This window comes from Colobus angolensis, unplaced genomic scaffold (genome assembly GCF_000951035.1).
Source record: "Colobus angolensis palliatus isolate OR3802 unplaced genomic scaffold, Cang.pa_1.0 Scaffold234, whole genome shotgun sequence".
Classification (NCBI taxonomy): domain Eukaryota; kingdom Metazoa; phylum Chordata; class Mammalia; order Primates; family Cercopithecidae; genus Colobus; species Colobus angolensis.
In genome coordinates this window covers 2,609,344-2,630,461 of record NW_012115533.1, presented here as the reverse complement: position 1 = coordinate 2,630,461, position 21,118 = coordinate 2,609,344, and positions in this window count along the sequence as shown.

Here is a 21,118-nt window from a genome sequence, read left to right as displayed (position 1 = left end):
CAGGGGTGGACCCCTTAGGGAGAACCCCTGCTAGGGCAGTGAAAAAGGGAATTGTGCAATGGGAACCTCACAACAGAGTCCCCACTGGCTCACTGCCTAGTGGAGCTGTAAGAAGAGGGCCACCAATCTCTAGACCCAGAATGATAGATCCACTGACAGTTTCCACCATGCACCTGGAAAAGCTGAAGACACTTTATTCCAGCCCATGAATCAGAAAGGAGGCATGCTGCATGCTGCAAAACCACAGGGGCTGAGCTGCCCAAGATGCTGGGAGCACACCTCTTGCATCAGAATGCTCTGGATGTGAAAAATAGAGTCAAAATAGACCATTTCAGAGCTTTAAGATTTGACTTCCCCACTGGATTTCAAACTTGCATGGGGATTTTACCTTGTTCATTTTGGCAAATTTCTCCCATTTGGAATCGTTGTATTTACGCAATGTCTGCACCACGCTGTATCTAGGAAATAACTAACTTGCTTTTGATTTTACAGGCTCATAGGCAGAAGAGGCTTGCCTTGTATCAGATGAGATGTTGGATTTGGACTTTTGAGTTAATGCTGGCATAAGTTAGGATTTTGGGGGACTACTGGAAGGGCATGATTGTGTTTTTAAATGTGAAGACATTGGATTTGGGTAGTGCCAGGGGTGGAATAATATGATTTGACTGTGTCCTTACCTAAATCTTATCTTGAATTGTTATTCCCATAATCTCCACATGTCATGGGAGGGACCTGGTAGGAGGTAATTGAATCATGGGATGGTTTCCCCCATAGTATTCTCATGATAGTGAATACGCTCTCACAAGATCTGATAGTTTTATAAGGGGATTCCCCCTTTGCCCAACTCTCATTCACTTTCCTGCAACCATGTAAAGAAGAACATGTCTGCTTCCCTTTCCACCATGATTGTAAGTTTCATGAGGCCTCCCAAGACATGCTGATCTGTGAGTTAATTAAACCTCTTTCCTTTATAAATTGCCTAGTCTCAGGTATGTCTTTATTAGCAGCATAAGAACGAACTAATACATGTGTTGCCAGTGGTAATATCCCTCTTGTCATTTTTGGCTGACAACCCAGAAATGAAGCCACAAATCTATGACTATCTGATTTTTGACAAAACTGACAAAAACAAGCAATGGGAAAAGAATTCCCTATTTAATAATTAGTACTGGAATAACTGGGTAGCCAAATGTAGAATATTGAAATTGGATCTCTTCTTCACATCATATACAAAAGTTTACTCAAGATGAATGAAAGACTTAAATGTAAAGCCCAAAAGTATGAAAACTTTGGAAGACAACCTAGGCAATACAATTCTGGGCATTGGAATGGGCAAAGATTTCACAGGAATAGACAAAGACACCAAAAGCGATGGGAACAAAATCGAAAAATGACAAAAGCAATCTAATTAAACTAAATAGATTCTGTATAGAGAAGGAAACTATCAACAGAATGAATGGACAACGTACAATTTGAGAGAAAATTTTTGTAAACATTGCATCTGACCAAGGTCTAATATCCAGCATCTATAAGGAACCTAAGCAAATTAACAAGAAAATAAACCAAACAACTTCATTAAAAAGTGAGCAAGGGACACGAACACTTTTCAAAAGAAGATATACATGCAGCCAACAATTATAGGAAAAAAAAGCTCAACATTACTGATCATTAGATAAATACAAATCAAAACCACAATGAGCTGTAATCTCCCACCAGTCAGAGTAGCTATTACTAAAAAGCCAACAAATAACAGATGTTGGGGAGATTGCAGAGAAAAAGAAATGCTTATACACTATTAGTGGGAGTATAAATTAACTCAACTATCATCAAAAGCAGTGTGGTTATTCCTCAAAAAGCAAAAAACGTACCTACTGTTTGAACCAGCAATCCCATTACTGGGTATGCACCTGTAAAATATAAATGTTTCTAGTATGAAAGACACATTAATGCATGTTTATTGAAGTATTATTCACAACATCAAAGAAATCGAATCAACCTAAATTCACACCAGTGATAGACTGGATGAAGAAAATGTGGTATATAAACACCATGGAAAAATATGTAGCCATAAAAAAAGAATGAGATCATGCCCTTTTCAGGAACATGGGTGGAGCTGGAGGCCATTATTCTTAATAAACCTACAAAATGAGAGAAAATTTTTGTCAACATTGCATCTGACCAAGGTCTAATATCCAGCATCTATAAGGAACCTACAGAAATTAACAAGAAAATACAGCAAACAACTTCGTTAAAAATGGGCAAGGGACATGAACAGACACTTTTCAAAAGAAGACATACATGCAGCCAACAAGTTAGGAATAGAAAAACAAATATTGCATATTCTCACTTCTCAGTGGGAGCTAAATGATGAGAATACATGGATACATAGAGGGAAATAACAGACAATGGGGCTTAACTGAGGGTAGAGGGTGTGACGTGGGAGAGGATCAGGAAAAATAACTAATGAGCACCAGGCTTAATACCTGGATGATGAAATAATCTGTGCAGCAAACTTCCATGACACATTTACCTATGAAACAAAGCTGCAGATGTACTCCTGAACTTAAAATAAAAGTTAAATTAAAAAAAATAGAAAGATGATTTTTCAAGAAAAGAATCTTTTTCTTAATTTGAGTTCTTGCTCTTTACCTCACAATAGCAGGCATTTAGTTTTAATTTTTTCAATTTTTAGACTTGTAGTTTCTTTCAGTTCACCTACCATGAATATATAAGCATTTTGTTTTATCTAATCACAGATTATTTTACATTATTTTCATTGTTGTTTTACAACTATTTCACTAATGACCGTTACACATCCCTTTTCCAATAACTCCATAGCCTCATTTTCATATATCTCCATCTCTGATTTTACCGTTTTTCTTGTGTACTCCTCTATTACCTTATTTAAATAGCCTCTTTACCTTGCCAGAAATTACATATCATTGCCTAATAACCTTTTCACTGGCTATACTATACTTAATGTCCTCACATCTTTCCATGTACAGTTTATGTTCTGTGGTCAAACACCGTAATCACTCCTTTGCAGGCACTCTTAGCTATGTCAAAATATTTCTTTATGTTCTTTTGGCTTACTCACTGCATTGGATTCTATCTCTACCATATTTGAAACCTATAGCTCATCTTGACTGAAAAAATAACCCAACAATTCTGACATGATACTAATCAAATTGATGATCACTGATTGGTATTGAGTCCCCTTTAACGCCACGTGTGACTTACACTGTATTTTTTTCTAGTTCAGAAATGCATTCATTCTCCCTAGATTGCATCCTTTCAATCATCTAAAGTCATCACTCTATTAATTATTATATACTGAATTGTTATTCCCATTTATTTGTCTAATTCTCACCAGAACACAAATGTGCTTTTATTTATCTCATCGTAAAACAAGCAAACAAACAAGAAAGCATCTTCTTGACTCTTTTTGTCCTTCCAACAACCGTATGATTTTCCTCCTTCCTTTTATAGTAACTCACCTTGAAATACTTTCTTCCAATTTATTTTTAAACTCGCTTAGTGAATTCACTGATCTAATTCTCTCACCCAACACTCCATCAATATGCTCTTATTATTATTTCATCAATGTCCTACACACTGTTAAACCCAAAGATCAATGTTCAAGTCTAATTTATTTGATCTATCAGCCACATATGACACTAATAATCATAGTATTGTTGGACTTTCTCCTTAGTTCAGCTAAAAACTGAGTTCTTGTCACACGAACATGAAAGATTAGGCTTGCAGACACTTTGAAGAATGAGAAGGACAGGGTTTATTGGGTGAAAAATGGGGGAAAAAAGAGGGAAACAAGAACTTTCAGCAAAGCAAGAGTTCTGATAGTATGCTTCCTGCCTCACCGATTGATTCCCAGTTACCCCTCTGGACTGGGCTCTCCGCCACTGCAAATAGCACAAACTTCCTGAGGCTCCACCCCAGGGCACACTCCTACCAGTGCACACTCCTACCAGTGCACAGGCTGGTTGGAGTTCTTTGGTGATCCCTTTATGCTTGGTTGTCTCATTATCTTCCTTGAAACTTTTCCCACTTTTGGCTTCCGGGACACCACACTTTCCTTGCCCTCTTCCTAATTCTCTGACTACTCTTTCTAAGTAAATTGTAAAAGATGTTTCTCATCTCAATGACCTAAACATTTTGAGGGATCCCTAGTACTCAGTAATTGTACTTCTTACCTATCTACATTAGTTCACATAATGATGAAGTTTTAAATACAAATGCAAATCTTCTAAAATCCAGATATTATACTCAACAAAAACCACTCAGTGACCATGTTAAAAACAAGCAAGAACATCTGTATCTTGAGATCAAACCTCTTAACCAGGTTTACATTTTAATAAACGTATAGGCATCATCCTTAAAATGGTTAGTATCTATGTCATCCAATTTTAAGCATGTTAAGCTCTTTCTTCTCAGTTGAACATTGCAGCACATCCTATGCCAAGCCTCACAGTTGATCGTTTTTTTTCTTTCTAGAATGCTCTTCCTTTCAGTCTCATAACAAACTTGCACATTTGTTTTAGATGCTGCCTTTTGTATAAGCTTAGTAGCAGCCACTATTCCTGAAATCAAAGTTCCTACCCTCACCAACATTTTCTTTTTCCCAATATTTTCTTTTCCTTTAGTCTCAAAATTAAATAAAACATATTTAATTTTCTTCTTAATCATTTTTTAAATCATTAACCACACTCTCTGTTTTTAATGTAAGATCCCAAAAGTCATAGCTTTTTGTTTTTAGCATCTCCAGTATGGAGAGAATGGTTGGCAGGTAATGGTTATTATTGAAGGAAAGAATGAATACGTGAGTGATATTTTCCCCTCAGGATGACTCTCTCATGGTTATAAGTTAGCTATGGCAGTTCTATGCATACACAGACACAAAAATATCTGGAAGAGAAGGATAAATTTGTGCATATACTTAGCACAAAATATATTTGTTTATCTCCTTCGGAATTCAGAATTATCTTTCCTGAGTTTTCTCAACAGACTCATGGCTTTCTGGCCAACATTCATTTGCATGAGTGTATCTAAGTTAATTTTTAAAATTTTTAAATTGTTGAGACGATACCACTAAACATCCCTTCTGATAATTACAAAAATTTCAGATCATAAAAAATGACAGAGAATGGTTAAGAAGTAGAAATATTTTAAATTGAAAAAAACAGAACCTCTGGAAATAACTTATAAAACATAGTAAAATTCTTGAGAGACATACAAACATTTGGAGAATTCCTCCATGATGCATAAATATTACAATTACATTTTAATATAAAATTTTTGAGGGGCATCAAATATTGTGTTTATTTATCATGTAGGTATTTTTTATGGGTTATGAAACATTCTAAATACAAATGTCTTTATTTTTAAGATGAAGCATATTCAAGATGAGTTGGGTGGCAGTGGAAAGTTTTATTCTGCAGGGAGAAATATTTTCTTCTTGATATGATGTAGAATTGCAAATATGTAGTGACAATAATATACAAACCATATTTTAGTTGGTTTTACTATTCCTCCTGTGTTCTAAGCTGGCAAGCAAGGCATTTCTTTCTTTTCTGTGCTTCTACTATTACTGTCCCACCATTATTATCTTTCTCAGTTATTGTGAAGACCAGGAGGCAATACATGAACAGTTGGCACATAGTAAGTGGGTCTTCAATAACTATTACCTATTGTTATAAGGATAATTATGTTTAGGCAACATTTATGTCAACCAAATTGATCTTGGCCTAATATTGTGTATGTGTGTGTGCGCGTGTGCATGCACGTGCAAGTCTGTGTGTGAGACCATATGTTATTTCTATAGGGCCTATGGTGCGGACTTGGCAGAAATAAAATTGATAAATAAATTAAAATTACAGAAATTATTAAGCCACTATTCTGGAACAATTATTTTCTGAGCCTTTTTTTTTTTTTTCCAGACAACCATCTCGGAGTTAATTTCCAATGTGTAATATCTGATAACTGAGCTGGAGCTTCCTCAGATTTGTGAAGAGTCACATGTCATTTCTTCCTCTTGCCTCTCTCTTCACTTAGAATACTAGTTGGTAATGATGATGAAACAGAAGAAAAACAAATTAAGAGAATATTTTAATTTCATATAGAGTGCTGCTGAGTTCACTAGGATAGTGCCTGTGTAGAAATTTAGTTTGTAAAAACACATTCTCAACATGACAGCTAGTGTAATATAAAAGATAGTTGACAGATTTGTCCCTGGGGTAAGATGGATGGAGTTTTCTGTCACAGTTCAAGATTTGATTCAAATATCATGTGACCTTGAAACATTTACATAATTTTTCTGAGCTTGTATCTTCAATCAAAAAATGAACAAACAAAATAAATAGCATATGAAAATACCTTGACAGAGTATATAGCACATAGTCAGTTTTCAACATATATTAGTTTTCCTTAAAGTTTTTCACATTTTATGAAATTGCTCCTCTACGATTTTTTTTTTTCTCAAACCGAATTTGGGTTAAGCGAACATGAAAAATTTTGATGTTTATGTATATGAGATATCTTCATGGAATTAGGGTTAAGATCTGCTTTTCAGTATACTTTGCTAAAAATACAACTGCAGTTAAAGACAATTACAAGCAGACAAAATTGTGTATCAAATGTGTCACCTTCTGACTGTACAGTTTGATTCAAGGCTAGATAAATAGACAGATAACCTATTTATACATACTAAAACACTTTTCCAGTAAATATGTCTTCAAAATGTGAAGAGAAGAAAATTTGAGTATTTACTGATTAGTACCCAATATGCTGCTGTTCTGAATTGTTCACTGAGTATCAATTCAACTATTTATAAAATTATCCCTGTATCTGTCCTACATTTCATTTCAAAAGGTGGAATACACTATAAAATTGTAGTTTTCTTCAATGGCGTTCACAGAAAAGGAAAGTAACTATATGTACTTTGGAGAGACTGAAGAATCAGGAGTTCATAACCCAACCTAGGTGCTGCCAGATATGCCCAACCCAATTGTTAAGCTATCACTGCCCCAGTAAGCATATCAATACTTCTTAAAGAATGAGAGAAAAATAAAAAATACAGTCTTTTCAGTTTAGTAAGGTATAGTGATTTCTTGGTATATAACTCTGCTGTTCTCTGTTCTCCTGGGGTCAAGAACATGAAATAACACTTAGTAGCCAGGATCCGCCCTGTGGAAAGAGTGTCAGGAGAAATTTTAGTAAAGTGTTAATCACAAGTTTCTACGTAAGAGCAGAAATAATGCATACATAAAGAAACATGAATTGTATTTCAGAAATACTGTAGAACTATGAATTTTGGCCTAAAGATTTAGATGATCTTCATCTCCTGGGAATATTTAGAGTGCTTTTTATTGATGTGACAGAATTGAAAGTGCTCATTAACTTGTGCAACACTAAAAATGGTGCATGAATGGGGGAAGTGAGCACAATGTATCACTCTGTATAGTAATGAAGGTTACTATATGGTTTTGTGACACTGACTTACCAAGAATATCAAGTGTTATTTCATTACGAATTTCAACTTGTCCTGCATTTCTCAATGGATCATATTCAATGACAAATGATAAATTCAGGTTTCTCTGGAGATTCCAGATTCTAGATTACATGAAAATCTGAAACTATCCACCCTCTATAGCTGAACTATAAGGGGTTACTTGTAAATAAAGTTGCATAATAAGGTATCTGATTTTCTTAGCACTTGCATTTTGCATATTTAAACTCGTGTAGCAATAAATAGAGGAGCAAAGAGATGATAGACACTTGTTTTTTTTTTTTTTTTTTTTTTTTTTTTTTTTTTTTTCTGAACGGGAGTCTTTCTCTGTAGCCCAGGCTGAAGTGCAGTGGTGTGATCTCAGCTCACTGCCACCTCCGCCTTCCGGGTTCAAGCAATTCTCCTGTCTCAGCCTCCTGAGTACATGGGTAGAGGCACATGCCACCACACAGTACTAATTTTTGTATATATATATATTTTTTCTTTTTTAGACAGAGTTTCACTCTTGTTGCCCAGGCTTTAGTGCAACGGCAGGATCTCGGCACACTGCAACCTCTGCTTCCCAGGTTCGAGGGATTCTCTTGCTTCAGCCTCCCGAGTAGGTGAGATTAAAGGTGCTTGCAACCATGCCCAGGTAACTTTTTGTATTTTTAGTAGAGATGGGATTACAGGCATAAGCCACTGTGCCTGGCTGCCCTAGACGCATTTTTAAAATAATTTTAAGTTATTTTCTTATAACTAAAATGTTGAATATGTAGATTTTATAGAAATTGATAGTAATTACTTTACAACTAAAGTTCATTGTGAAAAAACATCTACTTTCAGAGAATCTTGTCTTTCAGGACAATTGAGGTCAAATAAAATCTAAGGTTGATGAAATACAGCTTTGTTGAAGATTTAATGAACTTACAGAGAAGTGTTTGTGAGAAGAAGAAAAACAGGTTTATAAAGTTTTAAATGAATTTGTGCAAGCACTGATTCAATCTTATCAAAGAAAGCTTTCCTTATATAATCTAAAGTAAAGAAAATTCATCTTCTCTCTAGAATTACTAAGGCATTATTAATGATCCACATAAAGGAATATCTAATAGTTGGCCAAGTTTATGCATACTAACATATATTGCAAATAAGATGATCAATTTATCACATTTCATTGCTTTTATCCATTATTTAAAAGAATGCTATAATATATACTTGTTTTTTTTAAATGGTTAAGAGCATAGATTTCAGGCCTTATTTATTATTTGATAATTATTTTGGCCTTCTGAGGAAGAAGAATTTCTAGAATAGTATAGTTAGTTGTTGAAAATAGTTACAGATTGGCCAGGTGCGGTGGTTCACGCCTGTAATTTCAGCACTTCGGGAGGCTGAAGTGGGCGGATCACCTGAGGTCTGGAGTTTGAGACCAGCCTGGTCAACGTGGTAAAACTCCGTCTCTATTAAAAATACTAAAATTAGCTGGGCGTGGTGGCATGCACCTGTAGTTCTGGCTACTAGGAGACTGAGGCAGGAGAATCGCTTGAACCCGGAAGGCAGAGTTTGCAGGGAGCCGAGATGGCGCCATTGCATGCCAGCCTAGGCAACAAGAGTGAAACTCCTTCTCAAAATACAAAGGTTAGTAATAAATTGTATTAATGAAGAGTCTCTTAATTGACTCAATTCAAAACATAAATATTATAATTGAAATAAATTCTGTCTGTTATATGGATTCAGAGAAATACCACTGGATTCTCTTATTAACCTGGATGCCAAACTGGTTGATAAGTGAGTTAATAGTAAGTTTTTCCATTTTCTTTCTCTAATAATTCATTTTGAAAAGAGGATTCACAAATACATAATTCAAGTCATTTCTGCCACACATCTTTACTATGTTTATTAAACATTTGATATTTGTAAATATATGCATATATAAACATACATATTCTAATTAGTTTGTGCTATTACATTTAGATAAGATAACCATTTAAGCCATATGTGTTCATTTATTTAACTTTTCTGTTAATGTGTTTTTTCAGTCATAATTATATATGTGTACACATTTACATTTATAGCTCAAAAAGTGGCATAGATTGAATTGACATAAATAGTCATTGCTTTCAGTTCATGGAAATGCAACAAGAATTCTATCTGGGCTGACAGTCTGTTCCATAACCAAATTGAGTATCATGTCAAATGTTTATCTTCTCATTTTAAATTGAGAGCTAGTGTTCTCTCTTTTCTAAAACAGAATACATGCTAAAATCCATCTCAGCCTACTCATATCAATGATCATTTTCTCTTTGCATGACAACCTTATAATGTGGGGAGATGTCCCAAAAGGATGAAAGATTGAAAGATGGGAGATGATGCCCCAAGAAAATTTGATTTATAATATATATATAGTGAAAATAGAAGAGTGTAGAAAGTAGTTTGGAACTGAGAAATAGAGAAGAGCTTTAATTATTCTGGAAAATAAAAGGGAAATGTATTTATAGAAGATGGAGGATTTAAGCAAATTAAATATGTACAGATAAAATTCACTTTCAAATTTTATTAGGGAATCAAGGATGAGGTGCTAGAACAACAATAACAAATACATAGATATCTATTATACTCATTTTACTGAAATAAGTAGAAAATAGGTCTGCCCTACTGAAAAGAGCTAGATGTGAAAATCATTCATTTGGATTCTCATCCTTGTTTTATGATTCCTAGATGTACATTTGAACAGTTTATTTTGGCAGTGCTGGTAGTGATACTCATTGAAAACTCAATACTTTCTAGGACCAAAATACATGCTTTATATAAACTCAAAAGTACTTTCAGCTCTCAAATTCTAAAAATGGTAAATGGACACTTGCAACATAAAGGGACAAGAAAAGTGACTATGGTTTTTATAAGTATTTATTGAAGACTATTGAGAGAATGAAAATCTTCAGATAAATACATAAGGATTAGTAGAATTTAATGGTGAGATGCCAACATCTAAATAAACAGGTCAAGTACATAAATGAAATTGCATCTCTGCTGAATTTAGATGGACTAAAACTCATTCTAAATAAAATTTATATATCATTTGTAAGCTCTGATTTCTAAATTATCTGGATTGGAAATTCACTTCCCGTATTGAGTAATCAATTCCTGAGTTTTTGCTTTTCACCCAGTGTGCTTATTAAACTAAATACTCATGCAACGACTTGACTAAATACAATGTGTATCCTGGGGATTTGAATTTTAAAAGAGCCACATTTTTATACTGAATCAGGTATCAATAAATTATGGAGTAGTACTCAAAAACTCAATGCCCTATTAAGGTAAAACTTGTAATATAAAAAACAAGTATTGTCTTACGTTCTCAAGCCCACTGCAGTTTCAGTTTGAGAGACAGGATGTTGATTTAAATGTTTGGAATGTGTCTGTTTAGGAAGGAAGAGCTTTTCATTGCATAGTTGTATTCTTTTTACTGTTCCCTATTTAATAGTCAACAAATACTTATAGAATACTCAAAATATCGAGTTATTCTTGCCTTTCTGGGCTAGTAGGAGAACAATTTGAAGCTTTCTTACAATCAGTCGGAATCATGTGGCTAGTTCTGATCAATCAAATATAAAAGTGAAAAATGCCACTTCATGCTGAAGCTATGAAAATATCTTTCACAATTATCCAGGAGTCTACTATTTACTTCAGGAAGGGAGGAGCTCAAGAGTTTCTGTTGCTGAGGCTAAAAGTCGTCATGCAGAGCAGGGTCCCACATCGCCATGCACAGGACTGATGGAATAAATGAAAAATAAACTTTTGTTGTCTTGAACCACTAAGATTTAGGGGGGTTCCGATAAGGCACTGTACCCTAACAGATGCAAATGCTATTATGTATGTGGCATAGTTCCAGGTCTTTGGAACTCATTGGATGACAAAACGAAATAAAGAGTACTACCCTGCTGAAATTTACTATATACAGGATCACAACACTTGTAGTAAATATATTGGAAATAAGTAAGTAGTTAGTGAAGGGGAATGAAGAGGAGCATAAGTAAATAATATTTATGTTAGGTAGAATAATGCCCCTACAAAGATACCATGTGGTTATCACTGAAAACTATAAATATTTTACTTTACATATCTAAAGGGACATTACAGATGTGATTAAATTAGGGACTTGAGACGGAGAGATTATCGTGGATTATCCAGGTTGGCTAAACGTAATAATGCTGGTCCTTATAAGAGGGATGCTGAGGAGTTAGACTCAGCTAGGAGATGTAATAAAGGAGATGTGATAGAGGTTGGAGTAATGCAAGCACAGAAGCCAAAGAAATTGGTGGCATCCGGAAGCCAGAAGAGCTGAGAAAATTGATTCATTCCCAAAGCATTGAGAGGAATGCAGCCTTGCCAACCTCTCTGAGGCTTCTTACTTCCAGAAATTTCAGATAATACATTTGTGTTGTCTGAAGCCACTACATGTGTGGTAATTTGTAGCATCAATAGAAAAGTAATGCAATGGTATATCTGAAAATAAATGTTACAAAACCAGGTAACCTCACCTTCCGGACAAACTATGCAGTTTTCAAGAATGGATAATGTCATTGACTGACCTTGCAGTTAATGTGATAAAAGCCTTGGATGTGTTGTAAGAAATACCAGTAGTTCTTTCTACTATTCAACTACTTTAATATGCAGGACTGTTGCTTACAGGAAGGCCGTCAAGCTCAGTCTACGTTGTCCTCTCGGTATTTGCTACCTTTCATTAATTTTTTTTTTTCAGTTTTGCTTCTTTATTTTTAATTGACAATGCGGTGTATATTTATGGAGTCCAATGTGATACTGGTACATATCATAAAAAGATCCTATCAAGCTAATTAACACATCTCTTACCTCACCACCTTAGCACTTTTTTTGTGGTGAGAATGTTTAAAAAAATTGATTCTTTTAGCCATTTTGAAATGTACAATAAATTACTATTAACTGAACTTGGAGTTTTTATAACAGCAAAGATAAGTTTAGATCTTAAGGGACTGACCCAGAGTCACAAAACTTATGTTAGAGCTGGTACTACAACCAGCCTCAGTGCACAGCATATTTCATACCACTGATTTGTGTTATAAATGTATTATTTTTTTGTAACAATCAGGCCATTATGATAGTATCCTGAAATTATTTGTTGTTGGTGAAAGGACACTGAAAAGTAAGTAAACACCTTCATGTTTTATAATACAATATTGCTTTGACCCAATTTTTTTCTCTCATAGTTTATAAGTCAAGTATATATGGGATCTGAACTACTTTTCAAAGAATCTTTATGTGTAAACTCTACTATTAAAATAGCATTGTTACCTCTACATGTCTTATGAAACCCTATTTTAAATGATGATGTAAGAGCCATGCTGAGCCTACATTTCCTATATTTCCCCATAGTGTATTAAGAGCAATAAATATCAGCTGTCAAAAAAAACTCTGAAATCTACACCATGAACAGGATTTCAATTACATTTAAAAGATAATTTTCTAAAGGATCAGGCAAATGGATTTGAGGGCCCATGGCAAATCTTATATTCATGACCTTCACCACTATTGGAGTAACCTGAAACATACTTTGTTAAAATTATCCAAAAGTCCTATGTGTAACTTTCCGCAAATGAATCCCAGGCAGAACAAAGAATCAAAAACGACAGAAAAATTATTTGTGAATACAGCAAAATTGCTGTCTTCTACTGAGAATAAGGGAAGAGGGGTGAAGACAAATGCATGGGCATTGTTTGAGTCATATTCTGGAAATCTGTTCACAATGAACCACTAAAATAATCTACAGTCTAAATTATGGAAATATTTTGCTTAAAAATACTCTACCTGGAAAAAATGATTCTTTTTCCTGTTAATCTTAGGGACTCAGTCTTTTGAGTTTCCTCACCATAAGACGACTTAACCACCTTTAAAAGTGACTTAAATAATTATAGTAAAACATGTACAGGTATGTCAGTACCCTGAATTATCCAACTCTTACCAAGCTTACCACACAAAAAATGTAAATCAAAGAAAACAATGGCCATCGTTCATTGAGATCCTTTCCAGAGTCTGTCCTGTTCCTTTGAACTAGATCTATGCATGTGCTAGTGCTGAGCTATCTTACAGTATAGAAATTTGAGCATTAAGCATTTTAAGCAAAATCATTCACTTTTTCTTAAAGCAACATCAATTTTAGGAAGAACACAAACTCTGTAATGAGTTTTCTCTTTCCTCTAACACCAAACTGAATTTATACAAGATGGTTTTTCTGCAACTGTTTAGTTCCATTTCAACTTTTAGACAGAAAAGGACCAATTCATGGGTTTTCACTTTGAGAATGAGCAAATAAAAAACTAAAGAGGTTACAAATTGTTCAAATTTCTTATAGCCTAAGTTACAGGTCTATTTTTAAGGGCTCTCATTGATATGGTAGCTAAAAGATAAATTAAGCTTTTGTCCTTATAAATGAACCATTTCATTCAAAATTGATTGTCTTCTTAAGAAATTAAATTAGATTTTTTCTAATCTGAAATTAGATTTTGATATGTACGTGAATTACAAAAAAGATCCTTAATTGGTCTGACATTTATGTTTTTTTTCCTGCATATATTTTTGATAATTCTATTTGTGTTTGGATGTACATATGTACCAGGATTGGCAGCAATCACAATTTGCCATGGAACTCTTTACAACTTGTTTTTGAAGATGCCATGGGGTTTTTGGCTGTGTTTTTCAATTCATCTATTTTACAAGGTATGAAATGTTTAGGCCCCAAAGACTAACTATATGAATAATAAAAATGTGGATTCTTGTGACTTGTAACATCCTGAGAAACATTCAGCTTATAAATATGTAAAGAAGATTCAACAACCGCAGCAATCTTACAGCCTTACCAGATGTCCTTTCAAAGGACTGTTTGGAGGCTTTCTTTTATGCTTTCCCCTTTTTATTTTCTACTGCCTGAAATACCAGGGAAAGGGCAAGTGATTACTTCACATAGTTTTCTTCTACATATGAAATATGCATGAGATCTGTTCTTACTGAAAGTTTACATTTGCTCAGCTGGTTTGACATCTTTTTGGGGTCTTAGCCTTAGTGGCTTCATTAGATCTCCTGGAAAGAGATTTACTTAGGAAATAGAAACTCAATTTAAATAATACATATGTCTTATAAAAGACCTTTATAGAAAAAGTGCTCTTCTTTCTTAACTAACATTCAAATAAAAGTAAATTTTAACACTTTGACTGAAAATTGGCCTCCTCTCACAGAAAAGTCCTTTTATTGTAAACAAATATTAGAATTGTTTTCTCTTAATTCTATACAGTTAAATTACATGATTCTTTATCTCACTCATGCATTTATAGAAATCTTAAAAATTACCTTTTTATTCCACCTTTTGTTTAGTCTCAAAGCATTAACAAAAATTTATGTTTAAATGGTATAAGTTTTATATTTATGTGTAGTATAATGCAATAAGATAAAGAATCAATATTCTAACATGTTTAAATGCAATATCCTTAGTAAATGATGCATCCTCTCTGTCATATGCAAGATACTACTTGTAGTATTTCATGATAATGTTCAAAATGGATAGACTTATAAAAATCTTACTTTTTATGTAAAATATGTTATTTTAATTTTAATTACAAATATTTTCATAGTAAACTCTCTGCCTTGCAAACTAAAATTGTACACATGTATTTAAACACTTGAAAGAGGAGTTGGTGAACTTTTACTCTAAAGAACCAAACAGTAAATAATGTTGGCATGCAGGTCATAAGGTCTCTGTTGCAACTACTCTGGTCTCTAGTAGCACAAAAGCAGCCATAGAAAATATGTAAATGATTGGGTGTGGCTGTGCTTCATTAAAAATGTATGCACAAGAAAGAATATGGTTCTTGGACATAGTTTGCTAACTTCTAATTTAAAATCATGTCAAATGTATGCTTAGTATCTTCTAAAAATATTAATAAAATTCAAATAATCATATTCACGTTTAAGAGTAGATTGGCAAAATGTGGTATGATGCCTCATAAAATACACAGACTTCTGATAATTTAAACAGCATGCTTCCACATAGCCTAATATTCAAAAATAAAATCTTGATCATATATGTCATTATGATTTAACCATTTGTTCTAAAAATCTTTTCTCTAGGACTATTATGCTATAAGCCAATAAATTCACTCTTTGCATCAGAAAATTTCTCTACACCTATATATAGAGAGATAAATATTCTCATAGAAGAACAATAGATTACTAACATAAACAGCTAACTAAACAAGTTTAGTTATTAATATTCCATTTAAGAGCTCACTCTGCTGTATTCCCCAATCTTAAATTATTATGTCACGAAATTTACCCAATCTTAGTGTACTACCTAGTAAAATCTGCATTAGGCCCCCTGAATTCAGAATCTGAAACTTTCTAAATATCATTCCCTGATTTTTTTTCATACTGCAATGCTTTACTCATCTGACAAAGGGCTAATATCCAAAACCTACAAAGAACTCAAACAAATTTACAAGAAAAAAACAAACAATCCCATCAAAAACTGGGCAAAGGATATGAACAGACATTTCTCAAAAGCCAACAGACACATGAAAAAATGCTCATCATCACTCGCCATCAGAGAAATGCAAATCAAAACCACAATGAGATACCATCTCACACCAGTTAGAATGGCAATCATAAAAAAGTCAGGAAACAACAGGTGCTGGAGAGGATGTGGAGAAATAGGAACACTTTTACACTAGTTGGGATGGTAAACTAGTTCCACCATTATGGAAAACAGTATGGTGATTCCTCAAGGATCTAGAACTAGATGTACCATATGACCCAGCCATCCCATTACTGGGTATATACCCAAAGGATTATAAATCATGCTGCTATAAAGACACATGCACACGTATGTTTATTGCGGCACTATTCACAATAGCAAAGACTGGGAATCAACCCAAATGTCCATCTGTGACAGACTGGATTAAGAAAATGTGGCACATATACACCATGGAATACTATGCAGCCATAAAAAAGGATGAGTTTGTGTCCTTTGTAGGGACATGGATGCAGCTGGAAACCATCATTCTTAGCAAACTATCACAAGAAGAGAAAACCAAACACTGCATGTTCTCACTCATAGGTGGGAACAGAACAATGAGATCACTTGGACTCGGGAAGGGGAACTTCACACACCGGGGCCTATCACGGGGAGGGGGGAGGGATTGCATTGGGAGTTATACCTGATGTAAATGATGAGTTGATGGGTGCTGACGAGTTGATGGGTGCAGCACACCAACATGGCACAAGTATACATATGTAACAAACGTGCACGTTATGCACATGTACCCTAGAACTTAAAATATAATAAAAAAAAAATAAAGATTGTTTTTAATGCTCTCTCTTACTATGATAGGTCTAATAAATTTAGCTCTAGTTTACCAACATATTTTTTGGTAGTCTTTTGGGAATTAATAGTCAATACCACTTACATATGAAAAAATAAAACTCTTTCATTTAAACTCCACACCAAATTACTAAACTTGAGTTTAACTTTCTACTAAGAGCCTCTAAATTTTAAAAGGTAATAAATAGGAGCTTTCCAACACCTTTTCTCTTTCTTCTTGTTAGAAGAAAATTCTTTGGGAGACAAAGATGGGCAGATCATGAAGTCAAGAGATCAAGACCATCCTGGCCAATATGGTGAAACTCCGTCTCTACTAAAAATATAAAAATTAGCTGGGCATGGTGGCAAATACCTGTAGTCCCAGCTACTTGGAGGGCTGAGGCAGGAGAATCACTTGAACCTGGGAGGCAGACGTTACAGTGAGCTGAGATCGTGCCATTGCACCCCAGCCTGGTGATACAGTGGGTGAGACTCCAAAAAAAAAAAAAAAGAAGAAAGAAAAAGAAAAAGACAACGCAATGTATGAGAGGGTATGGTGTACTGGGATCTAAGAAAATTTTTACTTTATTTTATTTTTAGTAGAAGGGAGTGAAAAATATGCAGATACCAATGATAGCTCCACAGTGACTGGGAACTGAATAATGGAATTAGCAACATCGTAATTTGATTACCTTTAGAAGACTGATTTTAAATAATTAGTGGGATAAAGTCTTGGCTGGAATGAGTTTGAGAGAAAATGGTATGAAAGTATTTGGAGAAAGACTGGTAATGCACTGTTAGGGCAAGTGGAATTTCCTTTTAGTGTCAGAAATGACATCATATTTGTATGCTGATGCTAAGGTAAATTAAAAAAAAAAGTTGGTGGGATTGTAAACTGGTTCAACCATTGTGGAAAACAGTATGGCGATTCCTCAAGGATCTAGAACTAGAAATACCATATGACCCAGCCATCCCATTACTGGGTATATACCCAAAGGATTGTAAATCATGCTGCTATAAAGACACATGCACACGTATGTTTATTGCGGCACTATTCACAATAGCAAAGACTTGGAATCAACCCAAATGTCCATCTGTGACAGACTGGATTAAGAAAATGTGGCACATATACACCATGGAATACTATGCAGCCATAAAAAAGGATGAGTTCGTGTCCTTTGTAGGGACATGGATGCAGCTGGAAATCATCACTCTCAGCAAAATATCACAAGAACAGGAAACCAAACACCGCATATTCTCACTCATAGGTGGGAATTGAACAATGGGATCATTTGGACTTTGGAAGGGGAACATCAAACACCAGGGCCTATTATGGGGAGGGGGTAGCAGGGAGGGATGGCATTGGGAGTTATACCTGATGTAAATGACTAGTTGATGGGTGCTGATAAGTTGATGGGTGCAGCACACTAACATGGAGCAAATATACATATGTAAGAAACCTGCACGTTGTGCACATGTACCCTAGAACTTAAAGTATAATAATAATAATAATAATAATAAAAGGTTATGATATAGGACTGAGAGAGATATCCAGAATAAGAACTTTAATAAGATGAGGGACAATGACATTCAATGCAGAAATGAAGATACACGCCTCAGGTAGGAGTCCTATGAGTCCACTTGTAGCAATAGGAGGAAAGATAGGTATCTTTATGGGTTTAAATATGTGCCATGGAGAAAATGTGAAGCGTTTTTTTTAATTGCTTTTAATTTTTCAATGAAATGGGAAATGTGTATATAAGCCAAGAGTGAAGAAGAAGGAAGGAAATGTTGGAAATTTGATGACAGTGGAGACAATGTAAGCCGTCTAAAACTGTGGATAAATGAATAGACCAAGAAAATATACTGTAATTGCAGGGCAGGTGTGTGGACGTGAGTTTAATGTGACATTAGTTATCATATTACCCGAAGTCTAGTGAGGCACTTGGCACTTAGGAAGTCATCATTAAAAATCTGACTAATAAATGAAAAAAAGTTTGACTAGATAACAAATTGGTATCATAGAAACAATCTTTACATGTTATATTTCCTACTTATTCTTGTCATTCTAAGGCCCATTTTTGCTGCTAATCACGGAAAGAAAAATAACGATTTTATTATAGTTGTCTGGGAAGCAGACTCAGAGATCTCAGTAAAAGACTCTTAATTGAGAAGTGTTTCTGAGGAAGAATTGAGCATAGGGCAATTGAATTGGGATGTATTTCAAATGAAGAGTTCAATTGATTCTAAAAGGAGCTGAAGTGCACCTTCAAAGTTGTGGCAACTAGGACAAGGTCTGTGGAAGTTAATACCCATTTATTAACCGGTCATTGGATATAGAATGCCCAGGAATGTGTGTAATCTTGTTCAAGGCTACACTCTTTGGCCTAGGTTAATTTATGAAGAAGGACTTAGATACCAGATAAAGATATATGGTAGGAAACTTATCTTAGATAAATTTTGCTTATTACAGTCTCCAGTGTCTTTTAGTCCCAATGCTTTGTAATGTAATTTCCTCTCATTCTACAATGGTGACACTTAATACCAAACTTTAAACATATATTCAATCTAGGGTCTAAATATAAGAAAAAACAACAGTAGTCATCCAGTTAGATAAGGATAAGATGCTTACTCTAACTGTCCAACAGTTGAAAGCAAATAGTCCAAATATCTGATTCTAGCTTTTCTAATTCTATCTCTTAAAATTATTATTAATAATAATATCTAGTTGTGGTCTGCTAACTTGATTTCACAACCCCCTAATGGATTTCATTTGCCATTGGAAAAATAATGACTACAAACGACAGGAAGAACACACTGACTCTATTCAATTACTAAGAATTTGAGAAAGTTGCTGTGCACAGATTTTGTCCGTAAGTAAGGTGATCATAAAAAGTATCCTCCAATTTCAGATCTTTTTACAGTAAACAAGCACAAACCAGGACTGTTCCACAATCTGTAATGAAATCCTTCCTTCACTAAGCAAAGTCAAGAGTCAAAGCAGAGGAAGTCACCAGTAGGGTCATAGCAGTTGTTTATCCTTCTCCCTTGCTTTTATGTTTTGTGTCTTGTGTTCAAAGTAATAGGATAATAGAGAGTTTAAGGATACTTGACATTTAGTAGATGCCACTAACCTGTACCTTCTATTAGCTCAGATAAAAAGAGGGAAAAACATTGATTTTACCATAAATAGTAAAAATCAAGCCTAAAACAGAAAGTGTCAACCAAATCTAAACTGGAGAAAGCCACACTTTTCCCTAAAATGATGTGCAAAGAAGCACTATGTCACATATATACATACATATGTGTCACATGTATACACAATACACATACATACACACATGCACACACACATAGAGACTTTCAGTGGACTATCATATACACATATGCATAGATATACATGATATATGATTCCAGCTTTTCTGTTTTTTTAATTACATGTATGTATGATATCCCATTGAAACATAAGAATTTGCAAGTCATATAGAAGCTATCTTCACGAATAACTATGGAACAAAAAAGTGACCAAGCAATTTAATTGTATCTCATTTCTCAAGCTTCTGGTTTGACTGTTACTCATTTTCCTAATTCCTCATATAAATCTTCCATACTTATTTGCTATTTTGTTAACATAAAGTAGATTTAAATTTTTACAAATTTTAAGCCACTTTATTTGGTTATTAAACATTTCACAGGAAGTAGTTTGAACACAGTCGGGTACATCATCATCCTCTCACCCACAAGACCATATAACTGTGTATTTCTACCTAAATATTTTCAAAGGGTACTAAAATCTTTAATATTGAACTTTTCTAATTTGAATGTAATTTAAATGGAACTGAAAGGAAAATAAAAGAAATATATTTAGTAGAAAATAATTAAAGCCAAAACGAAACATATATTTTAGGAAACTCATCAAATAGGCAATTTAGACCTTTAAATTCAGTACTATCTTTTAGTCAAAATAAGGAAGAGAGATGCAGAATGAGTTCCAGAAGAATGTTCCAGAAAAATTACAATTTTAAAAACTAACACCTCATATGTGACATAAAGTAGTATATAAAATGAGCATTCAGTCACGCCACTGCTTTTCTTTACTGTGAAAGCAAGGTTTTTCAGGTGTCTTTCATACTTGATGACGCCAGATTGAGCTATGAATTTATTACATATACCTCATGGTTATGACTATTTAAACGTTTTCTTTAAACAACAGTAAAGAAAACTGGGGAACTATA